Source organism: Chrysemys picta, chromosome 1 (genome assembly GCF_011386835.1).
Source record: "Chrysemys picta bellii isolate R12L10 chromosome 1, ASM1138683v2, whole genome shotgun sequence".
Lineage (NCBI taxonomy): Eukaryota > Metazoa > Chordata > Testudines > Emydidae > Chrysemys > Chrysemys picta.
Genome location: NC_088791.1, coordinates 236,021,625 through 236,045,603, shown reverse-complemented (window position 1 = coordinate 236,045,603; position 23,979 = coordinate 236,021,625). Strand labels below are relative to the sequence as shown.

The 23,979-nt window shown below is 42.1% G+C and overlaps 1 protein-coding gene across 3 annotated transcripts in view; it reads right to left on the bottom strand.

Moving 5' to 3' along the window:
* TMEM131 (transmembrane protein 131) overlaps positions 1-23,979 on the bottom strand; it is a 171,486-nt gene that overhangs the window by 146,379 nt on the left and 1,128 nt on the right. The gene's annotated exons all lie outside the window — the stretch shown is intronic.

The following is a 23,979-nucleotide window of genomic DNA, read 5'->3' as shown; positions in this document are numbered from 1 at the left end:
TTTTACTGATTCCTAACATCCTGTTTGCTTTTTCAACTGCTGCTCTTCTCTTATGGAAGATAGAATCTACTCTACACTGCCTTGCACACTGACAATATTTTGCATATCAATTACAGAAACTTTATTATTGATAACAGAAAGAACTCAGTTAGCCTGTGAACTCAAAAGCAGAGTTTATAAACTTTGCAGTTAGAAAAAAACATTTTTTTTACTTGTAAAGTGAGAAGAGGATACAGAACCCCAGGATGTCATTTTACAGCATTGCTTTGTCAGCCTCCAAACTTTAGAACTCAAAATCAAAGTTTCAAATACAAGGCTGCAAATACAGCCCCGCTCATCCTGGTATGCTTCAATATTATGTGGGGCTCCAAATAGTTAATCTTAGCGTAAACGTTCTGCAGTATCTTAACAGTGGCATTAGTGGGAACAGGTCATTCCAGCATCAGTCTTAGCTTTGAATTAGCTTGCTTTTGTGTATTTGAGTTACAACCTTAATGTTTTCCAAACACTCCTGTGTAGATCGATTAAGTTATGTTAAATATGCAAACAAAAAAAGAAGTTTTCTTAATCTATTAACTGTTTTGTATTACAGAGTGCCTATCCTAGCAATCAAGCACTTACTTACAACATTACAAACTACATAGGAAAAAAAAAATCAAACAAGATCCATTTAATTTAGCTCCTATATCATAACATCAAGCTCATTAGGACTTGGGCTCTGAATCCCAAATTGCAAAGTCAGTGGAATCTCAACTGAGAAATTACAGCCATCAGTCCTAGAAAGTTTAATCCTAGTAACTCAGAACATGAGTCTTCCAGTCAAACTAATTGCCAATACAAGTATAATAGACAAGTTCTCAAGTAACCCATTATTTTTTACTTCTATATGTCTTGAACCCACCCAGGCCATCCAGGACTTTAAAGGTGAGGTGCAATGGAAGTAGTGAGTAGAAAAAGATAGCATTGACAGAAAAGGTTTTTTTATTAGTTCATTTTTAACCACAATATCAAGAATTTTAGATCTGGTCTTCACCCAGAAATTTATCCTGGAGAACTTCATGTAGATTTGGAACTCTATGTCTGCAACTGAGGGACAAAGTGAGAGATCGGGCTGGGCTGAATCTTTAGCAAAGAGATCCATCACTCCCCCTCTACAATTAAGTATTTGAGTTACATCTGTGTTTTAAAAAAAACTGTTGTAAGAATTTGTGAATAAGAACATTCCTTCCCCTCAGTCGAGTTTTAGTTGCTTGTTATCTGTGACATAAATCTATAAATTCTCCAGTTGTAAAGTCTTTGGGGGGAAAAATACAGGGTAGATAGGACTTGTGTATAATGTAACATATGCTGAAACACCCACCTCCCATTAAAATACCACTTTCACACCTTCTACATACATCATAACTCAGCAAAAGAGGCAAAGAGCTCTTTCCCCCGCAACGCATGTGCCACTTAAAAATCAGAGGTCCTAAATTGCATGCTGAAATGACTGTAGCTCAGGAGGTTCAAATTCGTAAACAAAGAATGTACTTTTCCAAAAGTCACTACTGTAACTTAACACACAGCAACTCATACACTATAACTATGTCAGAGTCCTACGACCAAACAACTTGAGTGCAGGCAGCTCTCCTGTAAAACCCACAAGCTTCCTCAGCCACTCTCCAAGTCATTTTTGTATTTCATATATCTTAAGCCTTCTGCAAAAACTGGTGCTTTGTGTTTAAGTGAGTGATTGTTTTAAATAAAAGTGCCCTTCATCATTATATCACTTTGCAAGACATGTTTTCAGAGAGCAAGTGACAGTTAGAACTAGGCGAAGTCACGGCCAGCAGCCAAGCTCTGCAGCGGTGCTTCACAGCAGTAGTGGCTCTTAAGGCAGCCAGTGGTTAAGCTTCTGTGGTTAAACCTTTTATTTTAGGTGACATACTCACTGACTCAAGCCTGTGTTTCCATTTTCATAAAAGCAAAACTTGAGTGGATAACTGCAGCTTAATAACATTAAATTTGTGTTGCATGTAACTTCTCAGACTCCCACTCAGATTGAAGTCACTAAATTCAGATGAGGAGTCTGGGAAGCTGTATTTTAAAACAGGGATTTGGAGCAATCAAATTTTTTTAATTGCTCTGCTCCGGCTCCACTCCAGCTCTGGGCAAAAACTTACTGGTCCGCGCTCCAGCTCCGGGCTCCGCTCCAAAGCCATTTTAAAATTTCCTTTACAGACAGCTTGCCCATTTTTTCCCTAGCCAGGGAAAGTCTCCTGTAAAGTAGATAACTGCACATCACTGACAGAAGTGATGTCATAAGCAATAGCAGCTAGTAAAAGTATGGTAGGCCATATATGCTGGCTGTTTAGTGATATGATTCAAGATGCAACCTCAAAAACTTGAATTTTTCATTTAAGACAGCTTTCCCATTAAGCAACTTTTTTGTTTGTTTTCCTTACTATTCATGCACCTCAAGTCACTCAAATATCTTTCTTCTAAGTTAACTTTCTACTGTCCCATCAATCCTTTTACAGAGAAACTGAAATAATCTACAATCATTCATAGCAACTGATTGTGATGTTACTGGAAAAGAAAAGAAAACATACAGGGAGAATGTTATGCATATACATAAACATCTTAATAAATCTGTAAACATTAGAAAACAAATCTAGTAGTCTAACAGTTGTTAAATATACATAATATCTGTCAGATCAAAGACATTATCTTTGCACAAGTGTGCATTAACATTCAGTTGGACAACATAATTTTGATCCAAGGTTATTATACTAGAAGTTGCTTTATGAACACTTAAGTAATGAGACATGAATTTCTGTTCAGTAAATAATGTTGAAGTAAGAAAGTTCATCAAGCTAGTTTAGCAAATATGCTGTTGTATGTGTGATTATTTAAATTTCACTCTTTTCCACAGCTTGGAACAGTCATTTCTGAAGTGTAAAACTTTAAAAACAAATGTTAAACAAGACATGCTCAACCACCAGACACTCATTTTGGTGACAGCTGCCAGACACCGAAATATTACAGTGATGAGGCCCATAAAAGTACCTAGATGGTCAAAAGAACAGGAGTACTTGTGGCACCTTAGAGACTAACAAATTTATTTGAGCATAAGCTTTCGTGAGCCAAAGAAGTGGGCTGTAGATGCTGTAGCCCATGAAAGCTTATGCTCAAATAAATTTGTTAGGCTCTAAGGTGCCACAAGTACTCCTGTTCTTTTTGCGGATACAGACTAACATGGCTGCTACTCTGAAACCTAGACGGTCAGAAAGTCATTCCTTTCACTTCCCTCTAGTTTGATCTTCCCTTGTTATGTCGCATGTTTAGCCTGTACACTCTTTGGGTCAGGAACCATGGTGTTCTTTAATTGTAAGGTCCTAGCTTATTTTGAAGTATGGTAAAAACAAGTAATTTCTTGCCTATGCCACCATCCTTCAGGTTGATACAGCCACAGGCAGCACTATCCAACACCACCAACCAACCTCTTCTTTCCTGCCCCAAGTCAAGTGTGTAGGAGTTAATACAAATATGCATGTGAATATATTTTTCTTCTCTCCTTCCATATTAAGGAAATACCATTTACCAAGTACAGATAGTCTTCAGCCCAGTACAAAAGAACAAAACATGCTTGGGCCTGGGACACAAATAATACAGATCTACAGTGCATCAGATAACCAGAAGAAGGGTTAATTTGAAAACAAAAAACCCTCCAAAACAAGGTGGCACTTAGCACCATAACTTCCTAACCAACACCAGAAAGTTATAAAGATGTATTGTGCAACCGATATACTAAACTGAATACGTTCGTATTCAGCCCAACAGCCCTAAAATCTACCATGCCTCCTGGTGCCTAAAGACAGGAATTTACTTTACTTTTTGATCTCCGTGATCTAAATAAATGAGGCAAAGGATGACAAAAAGAGATGTAGTAAATACAAGCAGAGTAATCAAAGTAATGGTAGGCAGGCATCATGTTAGTTCCACCTTTTATTTTTATGTTAGGAAGAAGAATTGCTCAGTGTTCTTTTTAAAATATTTCTTTATGTATTTATAAAATCAGTGTCTCCCCTCAGTCTTTTCTTTAGAATGACTACGCTCCCAATTGTAAACCTTTCCCTTATGAGTCTTATTTATGAAACTTGTTACCATCTGCTCTCTGAATTATCTTCAAATTTGTCTGTCACTTTGGAAGCGTGATGCCTAACTTACCAAAATGGGTAAAAGTCAATGATTTAAAAAAAAAAAAAAATCTTTTGTACTCTACATTAATTTTTAATTTAATTTTCCAATCCACTCTGTGCCTAAGGTCACTACGAGTTTATTATAACCATGAACCAATTACAATATGCTCAATGTCATTCACTGTATATCTGTGATTGTCATTATATCAAGATTCATAACATGTATTCGTACACGTTAATGTGTTAGTAGACTAGAACTGGATGAGTAAGTTTTATAGCCTTGACTGTATCTGACACAAAAATAGACTACCTATAAAAATTGAGACCACTCAATTCGCAAAGACACCACAGATTTTTTTTAAAAACAACTTATTTGGTTCAGATGAGTCACAAAGTGCACTTTGTCTTGCTCAAATGAAACACTGAGATTTTCTGACAAAGTTATAGTCCATAGTCCACCCAATAGAACATTACTAATAGGATGATGGATAACCTATGAGAAGGAAATTGAGAAGCATGTGGAATACTTGAGGGGGAAAAGTAATATGTTTTAATAAATGGCTAATATATGCAGTGATAGGGAAGGAGTAGGAAAACAAGATAGGAGTTTGCACTTGGGAGAAATGGACAGCATGCCATGAAACTTATACATAGGATATATGACTGCCATGCTCACTCAGTGCAACTTTTCATAAAAATCAGACATCCCAAGAATAACAGAAAATAGTGTTGAAAGTTGTATGCTTTCAGTAATAACCACTTTTCATCAGTTTCACTGGAGAACGGAAGCTTATTCTGCCACAAGAGAGACAGACAAATTAGGCAGCTGATTACTGCAAGCTGTTCAAAAAAGGCCAACTCTCATTAGAGATGAACCAACTGATTCAAGTAACACAAAAACCATCCTGAACTTCTATCCGTCTCCTAAAACATGATATTTTGGGTTGAGAATTCAGAACGTCACTCCTCCCCTACAGACCCCATCACCTCACAGTGTCCTAAGGGCAGAAAAGGACCAGCCAGCTGTCCCTTTCAAACTACCTGTTCTTGCTGATTGTGTAGCCAGATGACCTGCTTTCTTCCTTTCCTTTGCAGGGGTCTGTGCACAGATAAAATAAAATCTTCTCTAAAGTGAGTCTAGATGGAACCATCAGGGCCAAGGTTATAAATACACATTTAAGAGAGAAGCACAGACCACCTGCAAAACATCCACGGGGAACTGGACTGAGACCAAAAATTCATGTCACATAGAAACTTTCATTTTCTCTTTTCACTTCCCCATCACCTTAAACGCCCCCTCCTTCCTGTCCCCCCTTCTCCAGCAAAGGGCAAACACTCGCATGGAAAATACTCAGTGACAGTTAAACCATCTACAGCTGAAGTAGAGATCTTATAAAAGACTAAAAGTGCACCAACCAAATAAACAAACATATATACACACATGCAAACAAATTAAGCTAAATTGGAAACAAAGTAACTTTTGTTGAATAACTAAGAACAATGTATTTGTTTTGTGCTAGCCTTATCACAATTTGTAAATATTAGTTTTAAAACTCAAGACAGAAAAACATTGAGACAGAGCAGGACAGACACCTTTTGCTATTCCTTTTTATACAAAAAGAACAGGAGTACTTGTGGCACCCTAGAGACTAACAAATGTATTTGAGCATAAGCTTTCGTGGGCTACAGCCCACTTCTTCGGATGCTGTAGCCCACGAAAGCTTATGCTCAAATAAATTTGTTAGTCTCTAAGGTGCCACAAGTTCTCCTGTTCTTTTTGCGGATACAGACTAACACGGCTGCTATTCTGAAACCTTTTTATACAGTAGCTCTTTACTTCAGTGAATGCTTTCCGGGAGTTGTTACGTGATTTATTTTTCCTGTAGCTGGACATGGATTTTATCCACTTGTCTCATCCACTTTTAGTTTAGCTTTGCAGCGGGGTTTGCTTTAGTAGTTCAATTAGTAAAGTCCTGGTTTTGAAAGCCAGCCATAAATAGAAGGTGCCAATACACTCCTGATTCACACAGGCGATGGACAAGAGCACTTTGACCTAGCCTGGAGGAATGGAAGTGAGTCAGCCTCAGGCCCTGTTCAAACAGACCCTAGCCTAGGGCACCTGTCACGTTTCAAGAGCTAAAAATAGCATACCAAGGTTTCTCTTCAAAGAGAGCAAGAAATTCCACTAACATGATGTGCTGGGCAAAAAAGAGTTTGCAAGGAACTATGTATGCCTACTAGTAGAAAGAGATTAAGTGCTCTCACTGAAGGTTACCCATGCTTACAAGATATTTTGTTCGAATGCACAGACTACCCCTACTGCCGATGTATAACATTGATGGGACTCCTGTCCGGGAGTGTGCGAGTCGTATGTGACTAGGTACAGCTGCTGGTGAGCCTGGTGCCTGTCCCAGTAGGCAGGGCTGGGGGCGGCACAGCCACACCGGAGGAGCTGCCCAGGCTGGATGCTGGCTCCTGCAAGCAGCAGCCCGACATGCTGCTGCTTTCACCGCTGTAGCTCCTGGCCCGGTTGCTGGCTGTGGCCCTGATGGTCTCACTCATTGTCACTAGAACCCTGCAGCTCTGTGGATGTAACCTTTTGTATCTGCGCAGGGCTCTAGCTTTTTCCTTCTTATGCATCACCACAAGTAGTAAAGCTCAGTAACCTAAATTAGGTCTTCAGTTATACCTCTGACAATCTATTGTTTTCATTTGCACAGTTATAACTGATTGGAACTAATGTTGAAACAGAGTTACTCACAACCTATCCTTTGCCCCATCCTCCCCAGTTAGGGTTGCCAGGTGGCCGGTTTTTGACCAGAAAGTCCAGTCCAAAAGGGGATCTGGCAGTCTCCAGTCAGTACTGATGACCAGACACTAAAAGTTGGTTACCAGAGTAACTACAATCAGCCTCCCCATCAAGACGGAAGAGCAGCAGCTGCTACCTGGAGGATAAGCTTTCGTGGGTAAATAAATCTGTTAGTCTTTAAGGTGCCACCAGACTACCTGGAGGAGCTACTCAGTTGCTGACAGAGAGAACTGGCTCCCAGACACAAAGCTCCAGATTCCGGTGAAGAGGAAGATACCAGAACCACCACTGCCTGGGGGAGAGGAAATCATGTCTACCCCCTCAGCCTGTGCCCCAAGTGCCCCCCCCAGCCCCTCACTCCAGAGACTGACCTTCCCGCAATTCCTCCTGGCCCCTCGCTTCAGGGACTGACCTCCCCACTGTGCCCCAATTGCCCCTAGCCCCTTTTCTAAGTCAGAGCCCGACCACGGTGTCCTAATTGGGCAGGCGGGCAAGCTCCACATCAGCTCCTCCCAGACCGGCTCTGTAGGCAGCAGGTGAGTCCCGGGATTGGGGGGCAGAGTGAGCGATGGGGGTGTGTGGGAAATTCCGGGGAAGAGGCAGAGCAGGGGATGGGGCAAGGGTGTCCAGTTTTCAGCGATTAGAAAGTTAGCAACCTTAACTCCCCCCTCCCCCATCCCAATTCTCAAATTCTGGACAACCTAATTGAGGCCTGCAGCAATCCAAGGCCTAACCAAAGCCTCCAGCTCCATACAAGCTACTCAGTGAGAGATTGGGTCTCCCTGGGAATCCAAGCTCTTTACCATCTACTCATAACCTCTGCAGGCTCAGAAGACCCAACCACCAACCCACAATAATTCTATCTTTACGTAGGGTTACCATATTTCCACAATCAAAAAAAAAAAAAAAAAAAAAAAAAAAGGACACCGGGGGTGGGGGGAGCCCCGCCCTAGCCCCGCCCCATCCACTCCCTCCCACTTCCCACCCCCTGACTGCCCCCCTCAGAATCCCCAACCCTCCCTGCTTCTTGTCCCCTGACTGCCCCCTCCTGAGAACCCCCAATCCTAACTGTCCCCCTAGGACCCTACCTGTCCCCTGACTGCCCCGACCCTTATGGGTGGCAGGTTTGTAGAAATTTTGATGGTGCCCAGAACCCGTCCCCCGCACCTGCCTAAGGCTCTGGGAGGGGGGTTGGGTGGAGGGAGGAGCAGTGGGGTGCAGGTCCTGGGCTGGGGATTAGGGTGCAGGAGGGGTGCAGGCTCCGGGATCGAGTTTGGGTGCTGGGTGCAGGCTCCGGGCTGGGGAAGAGGGTGGGTGTGCAGGAGGGGGTGAGGGGTGCAGGCTCTGGGATGGAGTTTGGGGGTGGGAGGCGGTGTAAAGGAAGGGGGTGCAGGCTTTGGGAGGGAGTTTGAGGGCAGGAGAGGGTGTGTGGGAAGGGGGAGGGAGTTTGGGGATAGGAGGGGATGCAGGGGTGAGGGCTGTGGGTCTGAGGATGAGGGTTTCATGATGCAGGAGGGGGCTCAGGGCTGGGGCAGAGGATTAGGGTGTGGGGGGGACAAGGGCTGGGGATGAGGGGTTTGGGGCATTGGAGAGGCTCAGGGCTAGGGTGGAAGGGCAGCCTGCCTTGCCATTAGTGGACGGGGGGCACTAAGACCCTGGAGCAGCAGACAGCAGTTGCTGCCGGGAGGGCGTAGGAATGTGCTACTTGGGCAGCACAAGCAGGCAGGGGAGAGGGGCGCACTGCTTTCTTTCGGGCAGGGACGGGGGGGGCAGCAGGTGGAGTCCGGGGCCCACTCCAGGCAGGGCCGGGGGAGAGACCCAGCTCCATATATTGCTGGAGCAGGGCCCCCGGCCCTGGATATTGCTGGAGCTCGAGCACCACAAAAGAATATAACCCATCGCCCCCACCCCATATTCACCACCCTCCCCCTGCTCCCTGACTGCCCCCCGGGACTCCCCTTACCATGCCCATGCAGGTCAGTTGCTGGCTCCACATGTAGGCAAAACACGCTGCCGGTGGAGCTGTGTGTGTGGTTACACCCGGCTGCAGGCAGCATGGGGGGAGTAGGGGAGGGGCTCTGGCTGCTGGAGGCCAATGGGAGCGGCGCAATCAGGCCCAGCCGCCCAATCAGCCGCGCCACACTCTGATGAAAGGGAGGGAGGGGAGGGGGGAAAATCACGGACCTTTTAACCTTGTTACCAATTCCTCCTGGACGACTATTTAAAGACGCAAGAGCCGGACATGTCCAGGGAAATACGGACGGACGGTAACCCTATCTTTATGTGAGGATTCTCACCACTAGTGCCAGTACTAACCACCTAAAGCTGCAATCCTGTGACTCTAACCAGAGATTAAGGAAACTATTAAGTGAACTGTGCAAACACAATGCAAACATAACTCTAGCAAATTGCTTCAAAAGTGTATCCATTCAGACTAATTACAACGATACCTCACAATATCCCACCACACAACACAACCGTTAAGAACACTGACACAGGATTTTCTTCACTCTAAAGAAGAGGGGAAGAAAGACAGGATTTTTCACAGTGTGGGAGGGCCAGAGAGCAGGAAGAGCAAGATACTAGGGTATGAACATTGCCCTGACGCCCAATATTAACACCTTTTAAAATAATTAGGATTACCAGTAGCAGCTTTCTAACAACAAAGGACTGCAACTGGCTACAAGCTACAGCAGCATTCTTCAGATGCTGCTCACCGTCCTGGCTCCTGCCCCACAATCACCTGGTGCTTTCTGTCACTAAACGAAACAGACACATAAGCAGCAGGACAACTGAGTAAGAAGCTACTATTTTTTCATGCATCTGAAGAAGTGAGGTTCTTACCCACAAAAGCTTATGCTCCCTATACTTCTGTTAGTCTTAAAGGTGCCACAGGACCCTCTGTTACTTTTTACAGATTCAGACTAACAGGGCTACCCCTCTGATATTTTTTCATGGTAATTTTTCAGAATAGAATTGTATTCATTTTCACAAGGGCAATGATTGCACTTTGATAAGCAACAGAAGCAGCAGTTTTTAAACTGACAACTTCGGGGAGGAGTGTTGCATAATAGTTTATATTTAAAAAATAAACAAGAGAGGATACTAATCAGAAGAAAGAGCGAAACCTATCCTTCCTGCTTAAGTTCTTCTATTCCACTTCCCTGCAAAGGTCACTGGAAAGTGTTGTTAGCCTGGAGGACAGGAAAGAAATTGTACCAAGACAACATCTGACCAAATGCAAAGTTTACGTATATGGTCAGGGAAAGAGCAGAAATAAAGCCTTCCTTTTGGAAAGTGTCAGTAATCTTGCATTAATATTACCTATATATTGTTTAGCAAAGTGACTAAATACCTTGTACCGTGGGAGCACAGATGAACAGGAAGAGGCAGGCTGAAACATGTAATAAGATCAGAGAAGAGAAAGCATGAGGGAGTACAAGAACAGCAAAAGTGAAAGAGACAAGGGCAAAACAAGAAGCAGCATACAAAAGAAGAGATCATCATAGGCTTTTCGAAAAGAACAAACCATAAACATTAGTTAAGAGCACAATATATATTTGGAAGTCTAATATTGCAATGTGTTTAACTGAAAAGAATTCAAATTGAATCCATCTGCCTGAGAAACCTTAAAGTAGATGGATTCTCAAAAGTGGATGTTCAGCACCTTCCCGAAAAATCAGGCCCTTTTATAGAATAAAACTTTAAAGTGAGAAGGGCCTATCATCATCATTCATTCTGACCGCCAACATAACAAAAGCCATGTAATTCCTGCATCAAGACCGTAACTTCTGTCTGAGCTAAAGCACATCTCTTAGAAATTATTTTAATCTGTATTTAAAGATTTCAAGTGACAGAATTCCCTGCATCCCTTACTAAATTGTTCCAATGATTAATTAACCTCATGGGTCAAAACATGCACCTTTTTTCCAGTCTGAATTTGTCTAGTTTCAGTTTCCAGTCATTGGATTTTCCTATGCCTTTGTTAATTAAAGAGCCCTCTATCAGAAATCTCTTTTCTAGGTAGGTACTTCTAGATCATGCTCAAAACACTTAACTGTCTTAGATAAAGTATATTTATCTTAAGTCTCCCTAAAAAGCTAGTTTTTCAGAATTCAAAATCACTCTTTATCTCTTTTCTGAATTCTTTCCAATTTGAAAAAAAAAAATTAAAGTGTTGACACCAAAACTGGACACAGTAATCCAGTAATAGTTTCACCAACGCCATATCACTTGGCAAAATTCAACAGCCTACTATGTTAGGCAGGTGGTCAGGCTAGCTTAAACGAAGGTGATTCAACTCTAACAGGAGTTCAAGTGGCCTCCGCACATTCCCACTCATTGGATGCACTTGCAATGGAGCTTACGCACTGGAATGTTTTATAGCGGTGCCCACTAGAGCACTCTCACGCCCTCTCCTACACCTTCCTTCACTGTTCCTGAACACTGAAGGCAAGGTACTCCAGTCACCTCTGCTCCTACCACCACCTTCTCAGATCCAAGACTATAATTAGGACTCTGAGGAAGAGGAGAAGTAGGCAGGAAGTGTGAATATGCAACGTCCATCTTAAAGAACTCCAATTATAGGTGAATAATCTTCATTTTTAATTCGAGTGGCCTCTGTACATTCCCACTCATGGGACAGTTTGATCAACAGTAACGTCATCCAAGGAAAGTGGAGACAAGGAGTCCTAAATAAACAATGACAGAAGTAATGCTCTTCTAAATAGAGCATCTGACCAGGTCTAGTGCATAGCATTATGTAAACACACGGCTAGAACTCCATGCTGTAGCTCTGGAGATTTCCACAATGGGAATATGCCTAAGGCATGTCACAGAGGCCATTTTTGCCCTTGTGGAATGGGCTCTAATCCCTATCTGGAAAGGGAGAGGGAACAGAGACCAATTTGTAGCTCTGTTCAATGCACAGCATAACCCACTTAGACAGTTTCTGAAGTAATGGTCTGCCTTTTATTTTGCGCATAAGATTTAGTGACTTTTTAGAACTCTTTGGTTCTATTTAGGTAGAAAGCTTTTAGTATCTGGTATGTGGATGTTTGCATAAGGTTTGGGAAGGACTATTGGTAGATAAATGATTGGTTGAGATAGAAATCAATTATTGTTTTGGGCAAGAATTTCGGGTGGGGATGGAGAACAACTTTGGCTTTGTGGAAAACTGTGAAGGTCACATCAGTCATCAGCATGCAATTCGCTTACTCTCCTGCCAGATGCTATCGTTATTATAAATGCTATTTTGATTGATAGACAAACAGTGAACATTCAGAGGCTCAAAGGGCAGCTTCATAAATTGAGTAAGCACTAAATTAAGATCCCATGATGGGGCTGAACCTTTGACTGGAGGATAGATGCTTACTAGACCTTTCATAAATCTCTTTACTCTGCCATGAGTAAATACAATCCTGTTATCAATGAGTATGTGGTAAGCACATATGACAGCTAGATGAATTTTCACAGACAGTAAAGCAGGTATCAGAAAGTTTCAAGCAAAGCAAACAGAGCTGGATTGGAGCTGAGGCTGGGACTATGTTATTGAATGCCCAAACTGTAAGCCTTTTCCACTTGAAGTCATAGCCCTTGTGAGTTGATAGATATCCTGAAACAATCAAGACGCGGCAAAAGAACTAACAGATCTAGAGAGGTCCTATGGCCCATGCTATCAGGTGTACTGAATGGAAGGTTGGAGTGATAAATCTGGCTGGTCTACTGAGACAACAGGTCCATGGTGATAGAACAAAAAGACTGTCTTTTCATCCTGTGTTTGTACAGCACCTAGAACAATAGGGTCCTGGTTCATGACTGGGGCACCTAGGCGCTAAAGTAATACATTAAATAAATATACTCCTCTGGAGAGATGAAGGAAGCTTGGAAACCATTGTCATAACCATATTATTGGCTGTATCTTGCTACATCTTCTGTATTACTTTTTGGATGAGAGGAAACCAGTTGAGTAGAAACACATCCTAAATGGAATGCTCTCCTGCTCTCAAACAGAACTTTGGGCACTTGGCATTGTGCTTTGCTGGAAACAGATCTATTTACAGATAACTCAGACTTGCAAAGACGTCATGTTGATGTGTTTACAGACCATTCATGCTGTTCTCTTCTGCCCCTGCTCAGTTGACCTGCCAAGTTGTTGTTTTTGCCCAACCCACCCAATGTAGGACTATGTGGTAAAGTGTGAGGATACACCAGTTCCATGGTGCTACAGCTTCTCTGCACAGCTGAGGGGAATGAACTCCTCTGCTTATTTACATAGGACACTGCTGTTGTGTTGTACCTAACAAGTTGGACTACTATGCCTTGCAAGTGAGGAAGGAAAGCCTTGAGAGCCCAGTAAATTGCCCTCAATATTAGTATGTATCTTTTTCTCCACATAGTCCAGATGACCATGAATTAGTAAATTGTTGAAATAGGCTCCCCTCCCAAAGTTGGAGGCACCGAAGGTGATACTTGTAGATGAAACAGGGAGATTGAATGCTCTCTCTCTCTCAGGACACTGTGACCCTTCTCTTGGGGGAGTCAACTTTGAGAACATGTTGTCTGAGCTTTAGAGATCATCTTTTGCTAAGTATTGCTGCAGAACTCTCATCTTGAGACAAGCATGGGTGGGATTTGTATGTGTAACTGAGATCTGAGGCCCACCAGTCTGAAGAAGAACATTACTATCTGGTAAGAACTCTTGATGCCTGAGTATAGCTAACTGAATTTTCAGGATTCTTTCTTCTGGTAGAAAGGCTCTGCCTGCTTTTGAATTCAGATCTTCCCCAATGAAGGGAATTCTTTGAGTAGGAAGCAAGCGTGATTTCCCCCCCAATTTATTCCAAGTCCCAGTTTCTCCAAATGGAAGCAGGTGCAAGTTGTATCACTGAACAAGCTCTCTTATGATCCTTTAATGTGTGTCTCATGTAACTTAGGGTATACATGTACACCCTATCTTAGATGTGCTGTATTTTGTAAATATACAAGGGGTGGTAAAAAGGTCAAATGGAAGGATTCTATACGGATAGCGATCTTCCTCCCTCCCCATTCCTCCCCACAATGGAACAAAGGTATTTGCAATGTGAAAGCCAGAGAGATGTGGAAATACGCATCCTTTTTTAAACAGAAAGCTCAAAACAAACTTGAGTGGGTAGGGAGGGAATTATTAACGATAGAGTCAGCATGCACAATTTGAACTTTCTGATAAAGTTCTGATAAAGGAGCTGAGCAGATACTTTCTGATTCCAAAGAATCCCTTTCCCCTGAATTCTCTTAGAACTTCCTCTTTGACCCCTATTTCTACGAACAAGTGAACCTCTGCTTTTAAGTAGGTTCTTGTGAGCGGATTTCTGATGAGATAGGGAAGGGGCAGTATGGTGTCAAATTATATGGAATAAACTTCTTGTACTACTTCCAGGATCCATGTATTTGTATGGATGAAACCCCAGTTATTGGAGTGAGAAAATTGATGCTCAAAGGTGTGGAAGGAGGGGGGTGAATAGTTTAAGATTGGTTTGCAGCTCTGGAACCTCATGTCAAACCTGTGGTCTAAGGTTTGACACAAAAGAAAAGGGTATGATTTATTTGTCCTTTATTTGCTTGGCGCTCTTTTGCCTCTGCTGCTATTGAACTGGAAGTTGTTTGTGCAAATAATAGCCTCTCTGTATGAAATACAAACGGATGAAGTGTATTGCTGTCTACAATAATTAAGACAAGAGCTCCAAACCTTCTCCTTGCGGGTTAATAATCCCCTAGCAATCTAGCTGCTCATCTAGCATCTAATCTTCTCTGGGACTATCAGTCCTTCCACTGAGCAAGCTATCACCTATGAATGAATGTTCTTCCACATGTGCTCTGGTTTCAGGTGGAAGATGAGATAATCTAAGGCCAGGTCTACACTAGAGACCTTAGAGCAGCTCAGCTATACCAATGCAGCTGTAAGATCTCCCAGTTAGCCGCTCTATGCTGACAGGAAGAGAGCTCTCTGCCAACATAATTAAACCACTGCCAATGAGCAGCAATAGCTATGTCGGTGGGGGAGTGTCTCCGGCTAACATAGCACTGTCCACACCAGTGCTTCTGTCGGTGTAACTTATGATGCTCAGGGGGTGTGTTTTTTCACATTCCTTAGCAACATAAGTTATACTCATAAAAGTGCTAGTGTAGACAGACTAAACCATGCATGTTGACCTATTGTGATAGCTGAAACCTCTGCCGTTGCTGCAGTGTCTGAAGCATCGAACGAGGCTCTAAGGGCTAGATCCACCAAAGGAACTTAGGCATTGCCACGCCTAGCTTTTAGGTGATTTGTCACCCATTGGAATCCACAGCCCCAAGTTTGACACCTACCTGGCTCCCTAACACAGTGTTTGGGGAGAGTTGGGTGCTTAAGAACTGGATCCACAAAAGCCAGCCCACTGTATGGGGAGCCTAGCCAGTAGAAAATGCCCAGAAGGGGGTGGGTCTTAAGCCCTATCCCTCGAAGTCAGTTAGGCACCTACATATGAGCCAGAGGGAGACACCAATCTCTGCTTGGAATTCACAGCTTTAAACCATCTCCTGAATTCCTTAAAGGGTTAGGTGCTAATCCTTCCCCCTGCCACACACCCACATGAAACACTGAAGGAAGGGATGGTGGTATGCCTCTCTTATAACCATTACTCCAATGGTTAGGGTACTCACCTGGGATGTACAAGAGATGGATTCAATTCTCCCCTCTGCCTCGTGTGGAGAAGGGATATGAACTCAGATCTCTTTCAATCTCTCCTGCTGAAGCTGTGTCACTACATACAAGTATTTAAAGATATATACAGCCAGAGTGTGTGAATGACTCTATAGACCAGTGGTTATGGCACTCACCTGGTTGGGGAGGGAAGGGACCCGGGGTCCAGTCTTCCTGTTCCAATGCACATTTACATATTTACACAGTAGAACAGTTTCAACAGGAGATAGAGACCCCCCACCCCAAAATACCTCATAGCCCAGTGGTTAGGGCACTCTCTTGATAGGTGGAGACTTGTGTTCAAGTCCCTCCTCCACGTCAGGCAGAGGGTTGATTTTCCCCATTAGTTTTGTGTGTGGTTTAGGCCTATTGGATTAGGACTTGCAGGCGAGATTGGGAGGGGAATGCTTAGTTTGAGTATCCTGCTGGGACTTAGGCCCCCAACTGCCTAGACTGAGGCAGCTGTGAACATGCTCACCAGCAGATTTGTAGGCGCCTTGGTGACTAACAGCAGAAATGTGTGTTCATACACATTTATGAGCAGCTGAGTGGGGATTCTGAGGATCTCAGTGCCATCTAGATGTTGAACTTAGGCACCCAAGTCATTTTGTAGATCTAGCCATGTCCATGTTTAGCTATTAGCTGTCCTTTTATTAAGGCTTTAGCCAATTTCCTTTGCTCTTCAGACAGATCCTTAGCAAACAAGGCCATTTCCCCCCAGAGATGGCACTGATATCTAAACCTTTAGAGCCTGACCATTAGAGCAATCCTAATGCCTAGTGAGGCTGAGGAGAAAACCATCCTGCCCAGAGTATCCAGTTTCTCACCTCTGTCAAATGGGACAGAATGCACTTGGCCTCATTTTGTCCTCTGAACTGCTGCAGCAACCACCACCAAGTTAGGAGCAGGAAGACAAAAAGAAAAACCCTCATGTGGTAACTGGTATAGCTTGTCAGCCTTCTTTGACATGGCTTGACCAGAGGCAGGATTTGCTCAAATAATTTTGGTTGTTGCAATAATGCTTCTAAAACTGAGTGGGGTGATCTTGCTATTAGGAGGACCCAATATATTGAATACTCAAAGACAGATCTCTTCTATGGACACAGATGTGTTCTTTAAGGTTGAAGCTATTCTGACCACAGTTCGTGAAACTGAATGACATCTTCCTGTGAAGAAGATGCTGAAATGACTCCGACATTGTCATCGGGGGACAGTTGATCATTAGACTTCAAATCCATGTCCTGGTATGAGATGAGTCCCATCGGATCCTCCTCTCTGGGTGTATCTGGGACTACTATCAGGGAGTGCTTAGTATACCCAGATAATCTAAACTGAGCAGATATATGAGATTTTCCCTGACCTATAGGTGGTGCTAGATCACTGTAAGGATGATGATCTGTACCAAGGAGGGAATTGCTAAGCCTGCTAATATTTAGTATCACATCCCAATCATAGTACCTACTTGGTTAAGGGTATGATCTTGTGTGTGTGCGCTGCATGGAGCATCTCAGTAACATTTATTGGGTTCACTTTTACCTCAGCTGATGGGAGCTGAGCTAGTATATTAACCTATTTATCGTGATCTGATTCACTGACAGATTGCAGATCCAATATCAGTTCCAAGGCAGTTAGTAAAAGGACAATTAATGCCTTAGAATTCTTGAAACTGAAAAGGGGGAGACAAACCTCGCTGGCAAGGTGTTTTAGGGGAAGGAAGTGATATGGCTGGGGAAATCTAAATCTTTTCTGATTTTCTGTCTCTTTTCCAGTGGGGAGGTGGGAGCAGGAAGTGGCCCTATCACTCTGCCCAGGGGATATACAGTTCACTAATTAGATAATGGCTCTAACAGCAGATCTGAGCAGTACCTGGGCAACTACCATTATAGTGGATGCTGACCACGCAAAGGAGTCAAAATTACCTGGAACGGATATACTTGCTACATTAGGGGCACACCCCTTCCTTTGAGATTTTCCCTGAACTGAGGCAGTAACTTTTAGTCTAGGTTCCAGTGATGTTTTCAGAACTGATCCTAAAGGACAGAGACCCAAAACAATGCATAGTTTTGCTTACAGGCCCTACCCTTATTCTGAACCAAAACGGTCATATCTGAAAGGGCACACTCGTAAAGATATTCTAACAAAGGCTGACATATATGGGGTTCCGTTGTGTCTAGAATCAAAAATCGAATGTTTTAGGATTCTTTGGTACCAAGGTTTGGTTTTCACTCCATGATAGGAGGATACTACCTTCAGGTGGGATCTTGGGCTGCTTTTTATTCCCTGGGAGGTGAAGGGCTGATACAAGCCCAACAGTACTCATGGAACTGGCAGTTACAGAGGTGGAGGGTTTGCATAGCCTCCTGAAGCAGCAAGTCATGGAGTTTGGTTTGATGCACCACTCCAAGAGCTTGCAAGAAGGTGCTGCAGATCGTGCATTGTGAAGAAGAGTAGTCTGCCTCCAAGCAAACTAGGTATGGTATGGGAGTCCAAAGCCTCGTCCCCTTCAGATCTGCCACTATGATTCATGAGCCCACACGAACTAATAAAATGTTAAAATAAATAACTTAAAACAAAAGCAATAAATCTAAACAAATCTCAGCTAAGGGATCTAACTGACGTACAATCTTCAAAGGGGTTGGATCTGGGTGGATCAGCCAGGAGAAGTCCCTAGTCCATCTGCAGCCACAGCTGAAAAGAACTGAAGAAGTGGAGCGCCACACCCCCTTCTATGGCCTTGCATTCAATATGGTCAGAAAAAGTACAGGGAGGGGCAGGAGGCGGCACAAATGTTTCACAGCAGTGCCTGCTGGAGTGCATTTCATTCCACTATCCAAGCTGCACCACTGGCACATCCCAGTAATGGGGTTTTGTCTCAGTTAGATTCCTTAGTTAGCTAAGATTCATTTAGTTTTATTGCTGCATTTGAAGACCACAGTGATTTCTGCTGGCCTTAGTCTATGAACATATGTATAACCTTGCATTTTGATAAATCCAGCTTACCAAACAATATAGATTATTCTGTAGAACTGACCTGTTTTTATTATTTTCCATCCCACCAATCTGTGCTATTTAATATCCTTGGAACGAGAACAGATCCCTGCAGAACCTCACTAGAAGCATCCCCATTTGAGATCTATCAGTTAGCCAGTTTTAATCCATTTAATATGTGCTACACTGATGTCAAACTGAGGATCCAAAAACTGAGGCAACCGATGAACATACAGCCCATCAAGTATCCAGATAATTTCTTCACTCTTCATCTCAGATCAGCAATTTCTAACCTCTTCAGTCTGTGACTAACTAATCACAAATATAATTGCATGACTCACTGATATGACAAGCTATAGTGGAAGTCATCCAATTTTACAAAGGGAAAAAACATTTGGAGAAGATGTCTCCAATAGACATGGTGTGGACTGAAAGGAAGGGGAGAGGCAAATTTGTATATGAAAGAAATAATAGTTTTTAAGCAGCATTAGTTTTCTCTCTCACTTTCATTTTTATCTTCTTCCGATGCTTCCCTGCTCTACATGGTGTGTCTGCCTCAGGCCCTTTAATCTGGGAAGCAAGATGAGTAGGGCGGAGGTGTACATGCATGAGTGGTGGGGACGGGGAGGGCAGTTGGGAGAGCATACAGGCAAATAGTAAAGAAAGAACATAAAGCAACAAAGAACATTTTGACTACTGTTTACTCCCATTAGCCCTGCAGAGCAATTGGCAAGCGAATGAGCTATATTCTGTTCTGGCTTGCACTTCAACCATCACCGATCCTTCACTGTTTGCTGTGCATAGCCCACAAAAGCCCATCTTTCATTTTCAGATTCCAGACTGAGTTGCAGAGCTCATAGTAGGAAATGTAATCTTTATACTTGTAAACTGAGTGGATCTGATCTGGGAATCATTGAGAGAACACAAACATGGAACCAAAAGCCAAGTCATGTTTTGAAGCAGAACTGCACTTTAAAAGTTAGCCAAACATGTTGTACAATAGATGCCCAACATTAATTTTTATATGAAATTGTTCTGCATTCAGCCAATACCTTAATTAAAAGATATCTAAATGGCTCAAAGTAGGCATTTCAAATACTGTTGATTTGGAAGTCATGTTGATTCAAACTAAAAACATCAATATATATTAACTGTATTACACTACCACCTACAGGCTTGAGCACAGTTTGGGGCCTTACTTTGCTAGGCACTATACAAAACACAATAATGAAAGAGCTCCCTGAAGAACTTACAGCCTAAGGCCCAGAACCTGCAATTTGTTGACTTTAAGGTGCTCCCTGAGCCCAGCAGTCCGCCTGCATGCAAAGAATTGTAGGCCTGGGGCCTATATAGAGAAGACAAAGGATGGGAGGAGAAACAGATATACAAGTTTCAGAGGGATAGCTGTGTCAGAAAAAACAATGAGGAGTCTTGTGGCACCTTAAAGACTAACAAATTAATTAGAGCATAAGCTTTTGTGGGCTATGACCCACATGACTTTCCAAATGCTACACATCAGGTCAGCTGGGGGTAGAATCCAGGGCTCCTGACTCCCTATCCACTAGACTATGTTGGATATTGGAAAAGGTATGGAAAAGGACAACAAAAATGACTAGGGGTATGGAACAGCTTCCATATGAAGAAAGATTAATAAGACTGGGACTTTTCAGCCTGGAAAAGATGACTAAGAGGGGATATGATAGAGGTCTGTAAAATCATGACTGGTGTGGAGAAAGTAAATAAGGAAGTGTTATTTACTCCTTCACATAACACAAGAACTAGGGTCACCAAATGAACTTAATAGGCAGCAGGTTTAAAACAAACAAAAGGAAGTATTCCTTCACAGAACGCACAGTCAACCTATGGAACTTTTTGCCAGAGGATGTTGTGAAGGGCAAGACTATAATAGGGTCCAAAAAAAGAACTAGTTAAGTTCATGAAAGATAGGTCCATCAACAGCAATTAGCCAGGATGGGCAGGGATGGTGTCCTTAGCCACTGTGCCAGAAGCTGGGAATGGATGACAAGGGATGGATCACTTGATGACTGCCTGTTTTGTTCATTCCCTCTGAATGGCATTGGCCACTGTCAGAAGACAGTATGGCTGTTCTTATGACTACACTGTCTACCATATTTAGTTTCGCTAACAACCCAAGAATATGGATTAACAGGACTAGCAACTATAAATGACAACCACTACCTAACCACTTACTACTCCTTTCTTATTGATACAAATAGAAATTACAAACTTCTTTGGCTGAAAAAGATCTTATCTTTCATCACACATTAAAACAGCAAGATGTAGCACAAACCACTTAGCTTTCCAGTTATCTACAGTTTCTCAATGACAGGATAAAAATGTACCACTCTGCTTCACTAACAGTTTTTTGCCTCATGTTGTTTATTATTTTGGTGTGCCAATTCAGTATAATAGAATAAGCATCCTTTGAATTCAATGTTGACGTTGCTATATCAGATTATATTTTGGACTATCAGGGTCACAACTTTAGTGTTAAAATAAGTTTATTTTACTGTGCCTTGCATTAATTTTGAAAGCAGTGTATGAGAAACAACAAAATAAGGAATGAAAATTTAAAAAAAATATATTAAATATTGTATAGGCTTTTTCTCTATGGTACTCATCACTGTAGAATCTGAGGACCTCACTAGTATTAATGAATTTATGTTTATGATACTCCTGTGACATAAGGAAGTATTACTCTCCCCATTTTTTAGATGTTAGCAAAAGTGGAGAGAGACAGTGACTAACGCAATGTCACATAGGAAGTCTTCTGCAGAGCTGAAAACAGAAGAGGATTTTCTAGGTTCCAGTACAGACCATCTTTAATGGTAATCTTAACTACCATTTATGTTCAATTGCCATCTTGCAAAGATAAATATCAAGAACTTTAAAAGAGTGTAAGTCAAACATGCAAAGGTATTATTTGCTCATGTTGACTTGTCAATTGTTAGGTTTGTTTAAATAAAAGTTGTTCCAATATGAGCACTAAAGAGCATCTTTAAGAGTTACATCATCAGGGACTAAAGTTACCCTAATAGTCCTGCTCTCTCTGCTCCAGTCTTGTGAAATGGCAGGTAAGACGGCTATCGGAACTTAACTGAGTAGTCAGGTGTCCATTAGTCAGTTGCCCAGTTGCAAAGCAGGGATTTTATGCTGCATTATTCTGGAAAGTTGTTTTCCAGTGTCAGCGTTTTGTATAAAGTTATATATTGAATACTAAGAGAACAAATACACAACAATTGTACAAGCTGAAGGTGAGGAAAATGCTGTCAATAAGCTGAATGGCAGAAGTTCCAGATCACCTGCTAGAAAGCAACATTAAAACTCTTCCTGAATGTGGCCTGGCTCAGACTTAGATAAACTTCCATCAGGCACTGATTCCAGAGACTTTTATTGAAAGCAAGGACTAGTACCACTTCTATGCCATGTCAAGTTTTAGACCTTGACTGGTTAGTATCCAAAAAACTGGAAGATATCAAATGATCTTGAAAAATCCATTTGGCAGTAAAGTAGGATGCCTTCATAACAATAAGAAAGGAAAGCCTGAACCACAGACAGCTGCAAGCTTTTAAAGAAGAGTAGTTAAATTTAAGTTTTTTGTCCTTATGGCTGATGACAGAACCTTCAAATGGTGAGTGAATTCAGTATTTTCTTACTCACTCTGCTGACCAATTCCAGTCCCTCTGCTACTTCCCCAAACAATTAAAAAATAAAAATAAAAAAGATTAACAGCATTCTGAACAGTCTCCCTGATGCTCTTCAGAACCATATGGGTATCAATGACAATGACAAATATTAGTCAATTTCAGTCTGGATATGGACTTCTATCCACCTTAAGGCTGGGCTACACAGTTTTTGTACCACTATAATTAGTTTTGTTTAGAAATTGACCTAGTTAAAGCAGTACAGCCTTATAGTACAGACACAGTTTATATCTGTATAAGGCTGCTTGTAGCAGTATAGATTTTTCCCATAAATATGGTAGAGGTCCTGTATCCAGGAGTTTTTCTTGGTAGGTAAACCTTAAAGCTTCATTGTTCACTTTATCCAGGGCTTCCAATCCAGGCAGCATGCAAAAAAGCAAACAACAAAAGGAGTCTTCTCGAGCATGGATGTCAAATTCACTCTATGGAGATGGCTGAAGTATGGTTGGGGTAAATTTACAGGCATAAGTTATACTGATAAAAAGCACATTTAACTACTGACACAGTTATATTGCTTTCTTGAAAGAGCTCAGTTGCACCTGCTCAAACTTTGGTCTTGAGTCTCAGATTGCATTTATTTCTCAGAAAATGTCAATACGGAATTGCCCAAAGAACGAAGGTGATCAGCCCTCCTAAAGAGTCAACATAAAATAGCAGTCTAAAGGTGGCACTAACTCTAGGGCATAGATCAGTGGCATCATATTTGGAGATTATTTCAATTAAGAGCTGACTAGATACATATGAGCGAACATACACCAGAATTATTATAACCAAACACAAGGCATGGAAATAACCACATTTTGGAAGTGTCTACATTTGAACTCCCCAATGATTGAGAAGACACCACAGTTCTGACTGTTTGGGTCTATGAACTCCCCACACTCAAATGTTACATTCCTGACACTTTTTTTTTAAACCCAAATACTAGAATGTCTTGAATTGAATAATAAAGGGATCCAACCAGCTCTCTGCTAGGATTCTGTCACTATCATACCACATCAACATTGCCACCTTAAAATCTACAAAAACAAATTACTAGGTAATTATTAAAATTGATTCCTTGGTTAGAAAATGGAAGTCTAGCTAAATGTATTCTGATCTCTGTGTATAGGACACTGGAGTCCCATCCCACATTTCTGCAGCAGAAACACCTATCCTGCTACCTCACTTCAAAACTATGGCTCTAGGCCACCTGTCTGTGCTTCCCCTGACCTGTTTGTACTTCCCAGTTCTCTATCAGTCTCCCCCTTTCTGGACTTCTGCTCGGACACATTTCTGCCCTATCCCTTGTATGTGCACCTCCACTTCTTGTTTAATCCAGGAACTGCTTCAGCATCTAAGCCTGAAGTCAGCACAATGTCAGCTTATATTATAAACAATAACACTGATATTTAAATGTTGCTCTTTAGACACTACCTTTTTACCTACTCCATTAGGCCCCTCCGCAATACCAGAAGGCACATCTCAGCAACTCCAACAAAATGAACTTAGCATTTTAGGTCAACCCATATGAGAAATAAAACGAGCCACACAAAAGAGTGGTAGCGGAGTTTT